The sequence below is a fragment of the Desmodus rotundus genome, chromosome 2, assembly GCF_022682495.2.
Source record: "Desmodus rotundus isolate HL8 chromosome 2, HLdesRot8A.1, whole genome shotgun sequence".
In the NCBI taxonomy this organism is placed as follows: domain Eukaryota; kingdom Metazoa; phylum Chordata; class Mammalia; order Chiroptera; family Phyllostomidae; genus Desmodus; species Desmodus rotundus.
In genome coordinates this window covers 52,207,899-52,221,783 of record NC_071388.1, presented here as the reverse complement: position 1 = coordinate 52,221,783, position 13,885 = coordinate 52,207,899, and the positions used below count along the sequence as shown (strand labels likewise).

Sequence of the window (13,885 nt, the reverse complement as noted above, 5' to 3'; positions counted from 1 at the left end):
CTGGCTGTGCGAGTCTCTCAGCCAGTCCTCAAGGCGGCTGCAGATGGCCAAGGGGAGACACTCCTCTCCTGCTTTGCTGCTCCGTGTGCCCACCTTGGAAGGAGGGCAGTCAGCGCTGAGGGAGAAGGTTCAGTCTTAGCTCCACAGAGTATGAGTAAACATGAAAAGGCAGAATGGTGATTCTTGGGGAATGCCCAAGAAATGGTCACAATTGCCTGGGATGTTATTTTACACTCACTTGAAGTTTGGTGCAGTGAGCACAATCCATGACAAAGCACCTTGTGAGCCACATCGATAAATCCACCACATCTTTGTCTGAGGTTTATGAGCACCGCTTACAAAAATATTGTGACAGTCACCTGGACAACTATTGGGAGAGGGCCTTAAAGATTGACAGACTCAGGAGACAATCAATATTAAGGTTGTGATTTCCCCTCAGGGGGTAGCAGATCTCAGTAAAACTGATGTAAACATTGCCACTGTTACCACAGGCAGTCAGAGCTCGGGCAGCCAGTGGCAGGGTGAACACGGGACTCAGGGGTGCCCCGCGGTCTCCAACCAGCTTCCCCAGATGTGTGGCCACTGTGTCCGGCACAGCCAGAGGCGGGCTGAAGGCTGTGGCATCTCCTGGCTTCCTGATAGTGGGATCTTCAGTGCCCCCTGCTACCTCCCACCACTTACACTAATACCACAGAAAGGGAATGACGGGGAGTCTCCCCCATTGGCCAAGAAGGCACAGGGAGAGGTTCTTAGACTAAGCAGGCCAAAGGCTAGAAAGATGAATGGACAAGGTTGGGTAGCACAAAAGCCCTCCCCTCTCTATCCCTGTAAGGACCCTGGGCTTGAGCAGGATGGGGATACAGTCTTTGAGGCGTGAGTCCACCATTCTCCCAGGTCCTGGTGCCCGAACAAACCTCCTTCCTTTTGCACCAGCACCTGTCTCAGGAGTTCGGCTTTCATTGTGGCAGGCAGCTGAACTCGTGTTTCTGGTTACACCACAACTGTTAAAAATAAAAACTAGAAATGATCTGTTACGTTTTGTACCTCTAAAGGATTACATCATTCACTTGAGATAAATAGCCAAAAGAAATCTTTCAGTTAACCTTCTCTAATGGTACACAGCAACTTTGTCAGTAGTCTGACTTGTAATATGTAATATTCTGAGAAGTAAATTATCTTTATGCCACTTCTCTGTATATAGTTAGAGCATCATGTTAATGTACGCGTGACATTAATGAATGCTATTTATAATGACTGACCTTCAAGAATGTGAGTTTGCTGATGCATAATTCATTGTGACATTTTTCAGGAAATTATAGAAAATTTCTCATTACTCAAATATAACATTAGGATATAAAGACACTTCTTTTATGCCACGCTGCCTTGAAAAACATTATATATATATATGTATTTACAAAAAGTTTGCATTAAATACATTAAATGCTAGCAAGTGAGATTTAAAGTGTGTTTATAATTTTACTCAACAAACAAAAGCCTTAAACACAGAAAACTTTAATAGCACCCCATACTTGATGTGACAGCTTGCCGCTCATATATAGACATATATGCACACACACACTAATATACACGAGTGTGTATTCACACACATTACAATCACAGTAGCTGTAAGTCCAGAGCACATTATGTTCAAAGGACCCCTCTGCTTTGCAAGCTTTCGTTCATTTAAACTCCACAATGACCCTACAAGGCAACATTTTAACTCTCCTTTTATAGGTGAAAAACTGAGGCTTTGATAAATGAAGTAAATTGGCATTTCTTATATAACTAATCAGTATTGGCACTGGGGTTGGAAAGCGAAAGCCTGCAGGACTTTAAAGCCCACGGCTTGCCCACAGAGCATCCCGAGGCCCCTTGTGGGGATTCTCGTGAGCGGGCTGGCACCTGGAGAGCGTGGGGCAAAGTTGAACTTCACTTACTTTATGCTCACGCTGTGTCTGCAGGGTTATGCGCACATATTTACCCTTATCGAAAAGCCAGCTTTTACTAACTTCTCCAAGATCCAGTGGTTCTACTACATGCTGGGAATCTTAGCACATTAGCCACATAATGCTTTCAGTAGATGACTTCGTAGACTGTAGCCTTCTTGTCCCCTGAGTGGGTGACTAGTCGTTCTCATCCACAGCAATGTCACAGCTGAGCAGAGGTGAGGACTCTTTGGACTGGAATGTACTAGCTCCATAGGGGGTCCACCAAGCACTGCGGAGGTTATCTTTTCCGGTACTCACACACCGCTGGCCACAATAAGCGCATTTCAGGGACAGCACACAGCTCTGTGGAGACGCAGCTAGTACTTGTCCGGCGGCTGGTATCCAGGCCCACAGGCAGCCACTCCCGGCTGGGCAGCCTCCGAGGGAGAGGATCTGTGAGGTGCAGTCGTGCGCAGGCCCCAGGATCTGACCGTGCTGTCCAAGCCGCCGCCCAGAGCTTGGTGCCATCGTTAGAAATGTCAGTACAGCTGGCCTCACCTGCGTGGCCCTGGAATTGCCTCACCCGCGTGTGTTTGTGCAGGTCCCACACGGCATGTTGCCATCGCTGCAACAGGAGAAGCAGGCCTCGGAGTCGGCCAGGGCGTGGCAGGCTGCAGGGTTGGGGGCGGGGCGGGGGCAGAGGACTGGAGGACGTCAGCTCTGCCTTAATGTGCGAGGTCGCAGCGGACAGGTCCCAAATGGACAGAGTGCTGACTACCCCTTCCACCGTCAGAGTACAGCCACCGGGGAGCACTTTGCCCGAACAGATGTACTTATCTCCACTCAGACAGTCTAGCTGAGAGAGGGGGCTCGTACTGCCGGGGCGGCTGGTGTCCCAGACCTTGACGCAGCCCTTCTCACCCATGTACGCGTGCCTCGTGGGGTGGCCGATGGTCACTGCACCCACCACCTCCCAGTGGCTCAGGGTGTTGATCTGGTGAGTGTGTCGGGGGATGCCAGGCATAACGAGGCCATCAGGAGGAGAGGGACGGGCTGCCCCGGCTCACCTGTCGTCTTGTAGAAGCAGTATGCAAGTTTCCCCCAGGGATTCCTGCCAAGCTGGGAGGGATTGCAGGTACTCGCATGTGAGCGGGGAGGATCAGACCCAACCATGGGGCACCCCTAGTAGGCCACTGCAGAGGCCACTGTGGTCATCTGCAGGGACTGTTACAGAGGCTGGAGGAGGTGGTGCGGGGGCTAGTCAGCTCGCCCTTCACGCCGGTGGGGGGACACCATTCCCAATAGGCCGGAGGCCTGGACAGAGTCCTGGAGTGGTGCTGGCGCCCGGCGTCAGCGTGTCGTTCTGGAGTCGGTGTGCAGGATCAAGCGAGCTGGCTTTCTCATGCAAGCTCCTTTCTTTAGATTTCAAAGAAGGGTAACTTCCGGAGGAGGCCGTGGACGTTTGGCTGCTGGAAGCATCTTTCTTCCGCAGGCATTTTCGTCAATCCCATTTCCCTAGGTGAGTGGGTGGGCTTGCTCTCGGAGGGGAAGGGCGCTCCTTAGACACATCCACATCTCCATTGTCGCTGCTTTTGTCCAGAGTGTTCTTGTCTCCCCATAGCCTGGAAGACCCTGTTCGCCGTGTCGGGGGGGGGGGGGGGGGGGGGAACACACGCCCACTTTGAGCTCCTTCCAGAAGACGGTGCGCTCCCCCCCCCCCCCCCCCCCCCCCCGCTGAGCAGTTCCAGCGGCCACTGCGAAACTGAACCTGACACTCGTCGAGGTCCATTTGTGAGCGTTCTCTGCTGCTGCTGTTGCTGCTGATGGCGTCGGGCCGGTTCTGGCAGATCGCCCAATGTCTGAGAGCCAAGCCTGGAATATTTTTACAGATGATGCTGGCTCTCAGAGCTACCACAGAAGTGAAGCCGCTGGAGCAGAAACACAGAGAAAGGAAGCGTTAGGCCCGCAGGGTGAAGGCGTGGCCTACTGGGTGAAGGCCTGACCTGCAGGTCCTCCCCGGGCATCAGGCCCTGGCCACCTCACCCTGCAGTTCCCAGCAGCAGTCTCCTAGCTTTATTGATACTGCACCTCCAAACCAGGGTCGGGCATTCGTGATTTCACACTGGTATTTGTGTGGTGTGTATGTGCAATATTAGTGAGGCTTGATTTCCTTTTTGATACTGAAAAATAAGATGATGTACTTCAAACATAAATGTTGAGTGAACAAAGCTAGGTGCCTTTCTAGTTATGGTGGGATTCAATTGAGATAGACGTTTAAAATCATGCAAAATGAATCCCAATATCGTGTAGGAATCATCTCTACGTGGAAAAACTACACAGGCAAGCAACAGAAACAACAATGTTTCAGGTAGCTGTTGCCTCTGAAAGGGTGCTGGGTGCACAGATGTTCATTAAAAAACACCTGTTTGTACATCTTTTATATACTCTCTAGTATGTATGTATATGTGCGTATGTTTTATTACCAAAAATATTTAAAGAGAAATTGTGAATAGAATTCTAAGTGTTTTCTCCCTCAGGCCAATGGAGTGCATGCATCGCCCTCTGGATACAACTGGCCTAGAGGAAGCTTCTGCCTGTTCTGCGGAGAGTCACTCACTGAATGGATACATGTTGAACATCTATGGGGTGCCAGGCACTATGCCGAGAGACAGGCAAAGGCCCTGTCCTCATGGAGCTGTACAGGGAGACGGTGTGCACACCATGAACGAACCCAACAGGCCACTCCAGACAGTGACGCACACTACGAAGTCAGTAAGATGCTGTGATGGCAGTTAGGGGTGTGTTTGGGAGGCAAGGGACAGGGGCCACTTTAGCTGGAGTGGTCAAGTAGACCTCCCTGAGGAAGTGACGGTGAAGCAGAGACCAGACTGGGCAGCAGTGAGAAGGTCTGGGGATGAGTATTCGGAGCAGAGGGAACAGAAAATGCAAAGTCCTGGAAGGGGAACGAGCTTGGGGTTGCCAAGGAACAGGAAGGATGAATAGAAGATGGTGCGAACCAGAGCTTGGGAAGGAGGACAGATGGGGGACAAGAGAAGACCCAGGGCTGGAATTTTCTCAGGTGCATCAGGAAGCACTAAAGGGTGCAGGCATGATACTCAGGGGATCCCATCTCCCCAGCCTCATAGGAGGAACAGGGAGAATGGGCAGGCAAGAGATGGTGGTGGCTTGGTGTTGGTGGCAGTGATGGGGTGGCTACAGATAGAGCGGATCACACTTGCTATGAACTGATTCCTGATGGATGGGGTGGAGCTAAGGGGAGAGATGGCAGAGGTAAGAGAAAGACAGGTATTGGAGTGACTTGTAGGTACTGGCCTGAGGGTGGGACCATTTCCTAATGTCAAGATAACCCCAAGCAGGCTCTGATGGGAACCCTGATGATGAGCTAGCCGTCCTTTACACAAAGATGGCCCACTCATCTGCAGTTGGCTTTTGTATAATCCTCAATACCACTTTGAAAGAGAAGATCTCACCCCAGACATCTCTCTCTGGTTATGGTAAGAGCTCTTCCTGATTGAGAGCTGTGCCAGCTGCTGGGCTAAGTGCCTCATTCTCTCCACCCCGAGCTCCAGCATGGGAGTTGCCCTGGAACTGAGATTTCTTTAAGTGCAGTTACCCTGTGTGAACAGCATCAGAGGTGAGCTGACCCCGCTCCTTTCCAGGGGCATAACTGGCCTCCTTCCCTCCGCTGCTGTGTCTCACGCCAGCATTCTTCCTGCCTCAGGCCCTTTTGTCTTTGCAGGTACCTCTCCCTAAAAGCTCTCTCACTCCCTGAGGTTCACATGCTGGGCTTCTTGTCATCATTCTCATGTGGCTCATGAGTCACCTCCCTCACCAACCCAGCTAAGGGAACCTGCCTCCTCTAACTTTCTATCACAATCTGTGTTTTATTTACGTGATTCTCATGCTACTCATGGCCCAGTCCTCTGAAATGTCCTAAGTTATGTGTTTCTTTTTAATTTGTCTGCTCGGTTGTTTATTGCCTTTCTCATTAGATTATGAGCTCTTTGAGGGCAGGAAGCCTGTCTGCAAGTTCACTAAATGGCTACTGAATAAATGGATTGTGGAGCTTAAAAATGTCACTGAGGGTGAGCACCTGCTCCCCAAATATGTATTGAATGCATCAGTGAAGTTTTGGAGCACCCCTACTATGTGCCAAGGCAGTATGGCAGGTGCTGTCACAAACATTAGCCCATGTGACCTTTCTAAGCAGCCCTGTTGGGCAGGACTCACCAGGTCCATTTCACATATCTGAAAACTGAGGCTCACAGAGACGGAGACAGGGAGGCTAGCAGGTGATGGATTTGAACAGGAGCCTGAGGACAGCTACTGGCCATTCATCTCAGCTGCTACAAACTGAGCTAGAACGTTTGAAACGTGTGAGGGAGGCGTGGCCTACAAAGATTAAGTGGAAGTTCTGACCACAAGTCAGGAGGAATCTTAGAACGCCCAGCTGCCCACAAGGAATTCCTACACCAGCAGAGAAGTGTAAAGATATATTAGGGTCAAAAATTCACCGGAACCATAGCCTAGCCGCTAAGAGGCCGGAGCTGGGGTGCCATCTAAGCTTCCTTTGCCTACTAGCTGTGTGGCCTTGGGCAAGTTTTACCCCCGTTCTGTACTTTCATGGCTAAAATGAAGATGTGGATAATTAGTCCTCACCTCAGAGGATTGCTATAAAAATGAAACGTGTTAAAACACGGAAAGTACTTAGAAAGTGCTGTTGTTAAAGTTATTATTATTATTACTGGATCTGATTGTCACGGGGCTGGTGCTTCAGTCACGTGAACTATGCAGATAAAAATAAGAACACCGCAGATGCCCTGCCATCAGTCCAGAGCAGGAAGGAACCAGTCACACCTGGGGAACTAGAAGGCCTATTAGGGACTTTACCTCTCATGCCCATTGTACATGGATGGATAGCCCGAGGCCCACGGAGCAGCAGGGCCTGGCTCCAAATTACCCTGCAACTCCTCCCGACCTGGACCTCTCTCTGCCCCAAAGGGCAGCGCTGGACGCAAGTCAGCGCCCTCCCTGGGTCCCTCCCTCCAGGGCAGCTGGGTCCCGGAGGGGTCAATTAGGTCTTGGCGCCTGCTGGAGGTCCGGCCGGCCGTGCGGCCAGGGAGGTTACCTTCTGTTGTCTTCCCTTTCCCCTCTCCCCTCCAGGGTCCCTCAGTCTGGTTTCTAATTAAAAAGGAGATAAAGCCACAGGCGGATGCAGCCAATCAGCCGTACAGGCTTCTTGGAGGCTGGATGTGCGCGTGGAGAAAAGCCACTCCGCCGCGGGCGAATCAGTAACACTTGAAACACAAGGCCAGGCAGGCAGCGCGCGGTTCCAGCAGCGGCCTCTCCGCCGGCCGTCGGGGCTGGCGGGCCGCCTCGTTTGCTCTGTGCCAGTCCGCGCGCTTCCACTGCCGCTCAACTTGGGAAATCCCCTCTCCGGAGACTGGGGTGGGCAAAGGGGAGGAATGAGTGACAAAACACAAAGGATCTGGCACACACCACCCCTCCGCGTAGCCTCCGCAGCCGACCCTCCTCACGCAGAGCGGTAGGAAGGTTCCCTGCTGGGGTTGGGGGAACAGGTGGCATGCAACCTGCCAAGGTGGCCCATGAGCGCCCCAACCTCTGTCAAGCTCTAAAGTACCCACACGCACCCCTCCGAGCTTCACACGCATTATCTCCTAAGTACAAAAGGTGACTAGCCGTGCAAATGCAGCTCCAGGAGGGCTGCTTGGCCCATGCGCAGACCCCCGCACCCAGGTTTAGGGGGTGGGGTGCCCTCCTCTCCGGGGCTCGGGCTCTGAGAGTTTGTCTCCCTCGGTGTCTCGGGCCACCTCTCGTCCTGCCTTTGTGTGTGTGTGTGTGTTTCGGTTGGTACGCACTGTCCCCTTTGCCTAGGAAAGGGCTCAGGGAGTCTGAGCGTCCTTGGAAATCAAGTAGCGCCAGGGTTCTGGGCAGGGTTTGTGTGTATGGGGGGGGGGGGGGGTGTTTTATTTTGTTTTGTCTTGTTTGCTTGTTTTTCTGTCAGCGAACGTCCTTCCCTCTGGGTAGGTACCAGAGGGATCTGTTCCCTGTTGCACGGACCGGCCCCGCCTGCCACCCGGGGACAGTGGCTGCGACCTCGCCCTCTCGAGCTCTGGGGGCTAAGCTCCCTGGTGACGGCTGTGGTCCCGGATCCGGGCTCAGTGTTCTGGACCTGCTGGCCCCTAGGATTGGCTATCTCTTTGAAGCAGCTAGCCCTCTTGTGAGTCCCCCAAGCTGGAGCATCCCTAGTGGCTGTCTCTGCTTCTGGGGACTTCCAGACTCATATCCTTAGGATGTCTCCCTGCTCCTGCCTCTCCGGCTTTGCGTGCCCCTGGGGCGCCCGCCTGTTGGGGGCCTTTGTAAGACCACCGCTCCCGCACCGTGCCCACCCGGCCTCTCTGAGAAGCCACGGAAGTTGGTGGCTGACAGGGGCTATCAGGCGGCACAACCTTTCTCCAGGAACCGCCAACTTTTCCGGGACACGCGCGCAGGGGCTGCGAGCGGCCCTTACCAGATCCGGAGGTAGAACATGCCCAGGCTAAGAAAGAGGTGAGCCGCGCTTTCCCGGTTCATAGCCCCCGCGGGCCGCTGTGCTGATCCCACGGGCCGACCCCAGTAGGTAATCAACACAGTCCGCCCGGGAGGCGTTGGCCTTAGCATTTCCGGGGACTTCAGTCCGTTCGCTTGTCCGCGGACTCCGTGCCGGAGCCACGCTGGGAGCGCGGGATCCAAGCCGGAGAAGGGTGGGAGGAGCGAGCACCGCTCTGGGCAACGCCCTGCTGTACGCGGGCTGCAGGTGCAAAAGTGCCTGGAGCCAGGTGTGGGAGGATTCTGCAGCCGCCCGTTCCTCCCAGTCCCTCACTCCTTCCTCCTGCCCCACCCCCCGCCCGCCGCCCGGGAGCGCCCGCCCGGCGCCCCGCGGCAGGCTGGACCCTGCCTCCAGCTCCCTGCACGCTTAGGCTTTGCCCCTGGCGCTCCTGCGGCATCCTCTCCCTGCGCCCGGACGCTTAGCTGGGTCGGGGGAAGTGGGAATCCGCTGGATCCCCAGACGTCGCTAACTCTCAAATCGCAGGGCGAGTGGGCACCCAGGGACTGCGCTCGGCGCGGGGGAATCAGGGCTGGGCTAGGAACCGTAGACCCTGACCTGTCTCCCTGTCCTTCGCGCCTGGCCGAGAACTTGGAGCCGGCCGTGCTGTGTTCAGTCGCACCCGGGTTCCGCCTTTCCCCGGGCTTCCGAGACCCGCTTCGGGGGAGGACAGGGCAACTGTCTCATCTTATTTCTCCCCCACCCTTGTCTATGGGAACAGCAGCCTTCTCTGGAGTCCCGCTTCTAGCGGGCAGAACCAAGTGGGGGTCTGGGTGGCGGGTACAGAACTAAAACTTGGGGCGCAGGGATCAGAGGGCCACTGAGCGCACGCTTGGGGCGACACCTGGCGGGCATTGTGGGTAGTGCAGCTCGGCCTCACTCAGGGACCGAGTCCTAGCTGGCCAAAGGTGCTTGAACCAGTCCTGTGATACACACCCTGTCCAATGAGCTAGGGGCTGTTGGATTCAACTTTCAGTTGAAGAAATTGAGGCTGAGGGCGCGAAGGCGTTTTCCCAAAGTCCTCAGCTAGTGAGTGGCAGTGCCCGACTCTAGTAAGCCATCTCCACCTCGCCTAGGCCAGGCCTCTCTATTCTGCTAGAATTGCTTTTTCAAACCGAGTTCCCAGTCCTTGAAAACTACCCTTCATGCCTTCACGTACAATCCACAAATGCCTGTGCCAAGCGCCATTGTGGGGGACCGTGAGTACAACAAGGAACAAGGAACACAAGGGTCTTTCTCTCTCCGAGCTTGTGAGGGAGACAGACCAAAAGTAAACAAACGTGAAAGTTCAGACATCCCAGGGGCACGTGGAGGGTGCTGGAGGGTTTATTTTATTTATTTATTTTATTTTTTTAAATTTATTTATTTTTTATTCAGTTATAATTGTCTGCATTTTCTCCCCTTTGGATCTAAAATAAACCTTCCACTGGGGTGGAGGGAAGTGGAGGGTTTATTTTAGATCCAAAGAGGTGGCATTCCAGCTGAGATCTGAAGGACACAGGACGTGGGGGTCTGACATTTCAGGAAGGAGTAGGGCCGTGAAAAAGAGTTGGGCATGAACCCCAGTTGGGTAGTGGAGCTGTGCTCAGGGAAGAGGAAGAGGCCATTGGAAAGGGAAGGCTTGTGTAAGCAGATCCTCACAGCTGTGGGGGCGTGTGGAGGAGCTTAGATTTCAGTGGGAGGTTCAGCAGAAAGGCTGGGGAGGGATAGGCAGGAAGGATGACTCATCTCATTTGTGGAGAATCCTGAGGGGATGGGTGGGGCTGGACAAAGTGGAGCCAAGCAGACCAGAGAGCAGACTACCCACCAGTCCAGATACAAGACTTGGGTGGTTTTGGTTCACGTGGTGACTTCTAAACATGGCCACAACATATTTGGCTCGCTTCCCATTGAGAGGTGGGCTGTCTGTGCTCTCCCTGCTTGAATCTGGGCAGGTTTATGAGGACTTTGACCAATAAGGTGTGACCAAAGTGATGCTGCAAGACTTGCAAGGCTATGTCATAAGAGGCAATGCAGCCTCTGGCTGGATTGGAACGCTCCTGTTTGAGCCCTGAGCTGTAGAAGGATATGGAGGCTGCCATGCTGTGAGGAAACCCAGGCATATTTAGAAGCCACACGTAAGTGTTCAGTCCACAGTCCCAGTTGAGCTCAGCAATGGAGCTAGCCCAGCCCTGGTGCCAGATGGTGGGTGAAAGACCTCCAATCAAGTCATCCCTGCCTTCGAGTCTCCCCAGCTGAGGCACTGTAGACAGAGGCTTCTGTAGTCATCCCCCGTGAGCCCTGTCCAAATTCTTGAGCCCCATCATGTGTGAGTATTTGTGGGTCTGGAGAACAGAGCATTAGAGGCAATGGGGATGAGGGGGGGTTGCAGGGAAGAGGCCCAGTATTTAGAGAATATTAACAAGTTTGGGCTTTATAAAAAGAAGCAGGGGTGTCACGTGATCCAATCTCTTTCAGAAGGCTCATGGCAGCTCTTATGGGGAATCAGTAGAAAGGGGCAGGAGACAAGAGCAGGAGGTTAAACAGTTGTCCTGGGGAAGATGCCCAGCTAAGACAGGGATAGTGGCCGACAGCATGGACAGAAGTGGACGGAATTGAGAGCAGAATAGACAGGATGAGAAGGCCCCAAGGACAGGATTCTGTCCAATGGGACAGTATGTATGACTGGTGAGGACAACATGGAGCTGGGATGGGAGAGGGGCCAGCTGCAGGGTGATGAACTTGGTTTTGGAGTTTGAGATATCTGTAGGTCACTGGAAGGGCAGCTGATTGTGTGTGCCTGGCACTCAAAAGGAAGGGTGTGAGCTTTCAAGGTGATGGATCTCCACCACCTAGAAGCGGGGTATCCTTCAAACCAAGGCCTGGATGGGGTGCTATGGGAGGCCAAGAAGGCCCAGTGAGCCCAGCACAAAGCCCCAGGAGCCCAGTGTGATTTACAGAACCAGCTGGGGAAAAGGAGAAGCTAGAGGCAACTGAAGAAGACTAGCCAGAGAGGCAGGAAGTTATTCAAATTGCTAGAGAAGGAGCCAGGAGTTTGCAGAGTCTGACCTTGCAGGGGAGGCAAGAACCTAAAAGGGACCAAACCATCACCCTGACTTCCAACGGTCTTCAGAGTCTGGCTCCAAATTCCCCTTCCAGCCTCCAGTTTTCCCAAATCCCCTGTGCCCACATCAAAACCAACGCGAGGGTTGCCTCTAACAGTTACAAAGTGGAGATAGACCGAAAATGAGAGAGCATTGTACATAATAAAGTTCTTTTCTTAATTTATTATTTTTTATTTTTTTCATTATTGATGTACATTTATTTATTTTTAAATTTTTTATTGCATATAAAGTTCTAATTGTGTGTGTGTGTACAATGTGTGTGCATGCATGTATTGTATATGTCTGTGTTGTGTGTTGTGATTTTAAAAAGTTGAGCCTCGGCCAGGTGGCTTCCTCTGTTGGAGCATTGTCCCGGACCCCAAAAGTTTGCACGTTTGATGCCCTGTCAAGGCACATACCTAGATTGTGGGTTCAATTTACGGTAAGGATGTATAAGGGAGGCAACCAATCAATGTTTCTCTCTCTCTTCCTCCTTGCTCTCTGAAATCAAAAAACATATCCTGAGGTGAGGATTTATGAAAAAATAGTTGAGAGACTTTTTGTTCCACCCTGTTATTCCTTTGCATATGCCTGGGAGGCCTTTGCCCTCTCTTCCACCTGACGAGCCCCTAACTCATCCTTCAAGGCCCACCCAAATAGGAACTCATCTGAAAAGTCTTCCTTGATTAACCTTCCTTCTGCCCTAGGCACTTTGGTCTCTTCCTCCTTCACACATTCATCAAACCCGCACTGAAGATGAAGGTGTGCCAGGCTTTGCACTGGGTACAGGATGCAGCAGGAAACACAACAGACAGAACCCCTCCTTTGAGGAGAACACGTTTTAATGCATTTCTTCCTTGTGCTCCATGGCCCCTGAGCTGGTCATGGCAGAAACCTTCCCACACGATGTCTGGGCTCATGGCCGGCCCTCCTCCTTCACCAGCCTGCCAAGAGGACCCTACATCTCCGCATCCCAGCACCCAGCATCAACTGAGGACCGTGGCTTAATAAAAAGATCATAGACTTTGGGGTCAAATTAGCCTGGGTCTCAGTCCCAGCTCTGCCACTTAACGGCTGCATGATCCAGGGCAGTTTTATTTTTTTAAGTTTTTGGGCTTTCTCTGGGGTTAATAATTTTCAGGTGATTCTATCTTTTATTCGGCTGGGAGACCCCCCCGTGGGGGACCTGTATCTGATTCATTCCAAGACCTGAAAGCAGGTGTGGATGACTGGGCATGTCTCTTTAGCAGGTGCTGTTCCACATTCAGGCACACGGGCATGCCCGGGACACAGGCACAGCGGGCCAGGGGCTTTGGCTCCTTCTGCTGGACACAGAGGGGAGGTGGCCAGGGTTCTGAGGAATGTACTGGTAATCACTCACAACCCACACTGAGTTCTGCTCGTTACCAGCCTCTGCTGTAAAGGTGGGCTCCGGAGGGGTTTAAATCCTGGCTCCCCCCTTCATTATTTCCATGACCTTGGGGAAGTTACTGAAATCTCTCCTAGCCTCAGTTTCCTCGTGTGTAAACTGGGAATGATAACAGTTTCTACTACTTAGGGTTGTGAGGTTTGAGATGCTCCATGTCAAGGGCTTAGAACGCTGCCTGGAAGTGGTGAGTGCTGTGTCCGTGTTTATAAAGTTAAATTCATGGGGACGCTGCAGCCACCACTTGGTGTCACCACCCATCAGGAAAGGATGTCCCTCTTGGAGACTGTTTCCACTGATAGATTCTGGGGCTGGAGTTGTAGAGTATTTGTAATTGCTTCTTTAATTTTCTTCATCTGTGCTTCTAAGAAAACTTCAGCAACGCAAACCAGAGGAAAAGCTTTTATTACTAAAGTACCTGGAGCTGCCGGGAGCAGCTGGGAGGAGTGGAGATTCCCAGGAACCAGGCGCCCAGTGACTTGCATCTGGGGAAGGATGTGGAAAAAGTATGGCCCTTTCAGCATCAGAGAACACTGGGCACGTGCAGCATGGGGCAGAAGCTCTAGTGTGGAAGCCAAGGGAGCAAGAGTCTCCTCTCAGCTTTGTCATTGCTGTATGGCTTTGAGAAAGTCCCTGAAATGTCACTTCTCAGATACACCTTCCGAGGCCGCTCAGTCTGAAGTAGCCTCAGCTCCAGCTACCTTCTCTCCCATCATCCACTTCACCCCCTGTTCAGCCCTGGCCACTGCGAGGAGGCCTGCCTTCATCTCCGTGCCCACACTCTCGGTCTCGTCCGTGCCAGGGCCTGGGAGGGAGTGCT

General features: G+C 52.7%; 1 pseudogene; it reads right to left on the bottom strand.

Moving 5' to 3' along the window:
- Positions 1 to 1,473: 1,473 nt before the first annotated feature.
- LOC112300955 (transducin-like enhancer protein 1 pseudogene) lies at positions 1,474 to 3,573 on the bottom strand (annotated as a pseudogene).
- Positions 3,574 to 13,885: the final 10,312 nt, after the last annotated feature.